Below are 3,198 nucleotides of genomic sequence, written 5' to 3' on the forward strand. Positions count from 1 at the left end.
CTGGCGCGTTGCCGCTTGCAAACTGAAGACAGGTCGGCGGGGGAAGGTCGACTGGGCAGCCACCTGCTGCCTGGAGCCGAGAGGAGAGGGCGACCGACTGTCGCCGCTAGGCTGGACAGAAGCCGCGGACAAGACGAGGGGGGCGAAAGCCGAGTTCGGCAGTGCCTACCTGCCTATTCTCCGAATGGCTCAGCCACGGACGCCGGCAGGAAACCCGACGATGGAGAGCGCAGCCGAGGTGCTGGCCGAGGACTGCTAGCGGTGCGCTAGCGTCGCCGACTGAACCTAGTCCCTAGCTACGGCAGGGCTGGGCTTGGACTGGCGGGGCTCTACAGGTAGAACAGTCAAGATAAGAGGGCTCGGGCTGGGGTAGGCCGAGAGTCAACAGGGCTTAGGTTCGATAGGGAGGTTAACCTAGCTAAAGGGTAGGTTAGGCCGAGAGCTAGAACTAGAGAGAGTGAGGTTAAGGGTAAGCTCGGTCGAGGAACTTAGGCACTTGGGTGAGCTGGGGTAGATCGAGGCTGGGCTCGGTTGGGGTAAGTGAGCTGGGTCACTCGAGCTAGACTCGAGTCAACTAGGTTAGTCCTAGCTGGGCTCGGGTTGACCGAGTTCCTAGGGATGAGGATGAGTTAGGTCAAAGGAGCTCAATCAACTAAGAAGAAATCGACTAGGTGAGCTGGGTTCGGTCAAAGTCAAACTAGGTTGGGTTTGACTAATGCACCTAGGTAGGGTTGGGGGCTAAGTCAAGTTGACTTAGAATTAGGCTCGAGCTAAGAGGACTCCCTGGAACTAAAAGACTAAGTACTCGAGTGGGTCCCTCGAGCAAGGAGATGATGACACGTCAAAAGATGGAGGGTCACGGAAGAGAACGGTTGAAGATAGTGGGGAGCTTGGCTGGGGTGTTCTCGTGACTAAAGGAGATGAGGACACGTGTAAGATCTACGGTGGAGAAGGGACTGGGAGTGGGAATGGATCTGAACGTGATTAAGGCCAGGTGCGAGTCTAAGGGGACTTGCGCTACAAACGAGGAAAAGTGGGGCGCGAGAGAGGGGAGTGGCACACAAAATGAGGGATGTGAAGGATGAGGTGGCGAGCTATGAGGAGCTGGTGGAAAAGATGATATGCGAGCTGGAAGGGAGCTGGGTCGTGGGCAGAGAGATGCTGCCACGTGGCCAGATGAAAGGCTGTGGTTCCTTGCGAGTGGGGCTGAAGACTTGGACAACCCAAGTGGAGGACGAGGTGGCGTCTAGTGCTCCTAAAGCTAAGGAACGTGTAGGATAACTGGTTTTCGGGTAAGGGACACGATGGGCCAGGTGGGACACGAGCTGGGAAGGATGATTGGATGGCTGACACGTGTACAGAAGGACGGTGAGGATTGAACTTACCTGATCCGAGTTGACTTCACGTAGGCTCGCACCGAGTGAGGAAGACCGGCCTGGTTTGAGTGATCTCACGCCAATGACCAGTACGCCCCTTCAAGCTTCTTGAAAACTTCAACTCGCCAAGGGCAGGGTGGTCCTATGCCACCGGAATCTTGAGAACACGCCGGAAGTTGCAGGATACACCGGAAGACAGCAGAATTCCGGCGAGAAAGCGATCTAACTATCCAGCCGTGCGTTTTCACCCGAACGTGGGTATATTGGAGCGCTTGATTGGGCGATTCCAATGAACTCGTACAGATGATATTTCTACGGTTAAATCTTCATTTACAGGGAGTTTTAACCTGCTGGACCAGAGAACAAGAGGTAGGACAGAACCCGAATTTCCCTTCAAGAAAGTCCGGTCGCATCCACTCTCTCGTTCTTCTCTTGGTGGCTACGTTAACTCGAAAATTCACGGCATTTCTTCACGAAGATCCTTGGATAATCTAAGACAGATTTTAATGCTCGACACAGACCTTCCTCACGGGTTGACCGCGAAGAAGACCTCGTGTATTAGCGTATTCTGTCCTAGATTAACCGCCAATCAACAAGAAGAAAACCGAGAATCGAAGGAAAACAATTTAGCAGTCGTTGCTGAATTCTAATCCGAATTCAGCCTTCCCTTTAGCAAAATCAGACTCTCAACTTCACCGGGGTTGTGAAGAAGGCACCAACCTTGCTGGAATTGCAGTTCAAGAGGGGAATCAGCCGTGGACGAGGGAGGGATTGCCGCCGGTAGGGAGGAATCCGCCGCAAGCCGTCGTGCTTTGAGTTCACCACCGGAATATCTCCGATGCCCGAAGCTTTGCTGGAATTAGGAAGCGTCACAGGCCAAGGGGACGCGAGGGGATGAGAGGCACCGCAGATTTCACCATGTGAAACTCGATGGCTGACGAAGAGGATGAAGAACTCGCCTCTAGACCGAGGGAGAGAAAGACAACCTCACGAGGAGGAGAGAGATTGCAAACCTTGCAAATGCTTTCTTAGTTCAATATTCGATACAAACTCTAAGATCCAAAACAATATATACATGTCCTAATTGAACGAGTCTACAATCCAGATCTCGTTCTCTACCCACAATCCAAATCCATATTGCCAAGCACAACCCGCTTGGCTAGGTCCTTATTTCAAAACCCAACGAAAGCAAACCTATTTGCTTAACAAAAAACACTTAAACTAGACTCGGGCCTAATGCCCAACTCGTAAACAAAAGGGTTAAACCCCTGAGCCTTGTGAGCCCAGGGTGGGGACCTCGTGAGGGGACCCGCCCTCACTTCGGTTGACTAGACCAAGAGCTCGGTCTGGTTTGACCGAGCCATTTGCCTAAGACCTTGGTCTTTGGCTAGCCTCAAGGGACATAAGACCGGACTCACTTGGTTAAGACTCTACTAGCTTAGTGAGACCTACTCTAGAATCACAATCACCCTGAGACGTACCCAGTTCAAGCACCGTCTTGGCTTCAGCTGCTCCTCCCGCTCCTCCCACTGCAACTGACGCTGGTGCAGAATCCTTCTCCTTGGGACTTACCTGCGCGAGCTGAAGAGAACGCGCCCAAATCTCTGACGCCTTCCTCTTACGCCGACTGGGTTCGGCCTGCTCTGCCTCCATCTGCACGGGACCTGGAAATTGGTCCGTAACAGATTCCCCCTCCCTACTTTGCGCTTGTCCTCGAGCGCTAGAAGAGGGGAAACGGTGAATGATCGTCCCGAATTCCTCCCAAGAAGTACCCCTGTCGGGTCCCTCCCATTCTACGAGCACCTCGTGCCTGGTTCTCCCT

Source organism: Nymphaea colorata, chromosome 3 (genome assembly GCF_008831285.2).
Source record: "Nymphaea colorata isolate Beijing-Zhang1983 chromosome 3, ASM883128v2, whole genome shotgun sequence".
NCBI classification, from domain to species: Eukaryota; Viridiplantae; Streptophyta; class Magnoliopsida; order Nymphaeales; family Nymphaeaceae; genus Nymphaea; species Nymphaea colorata.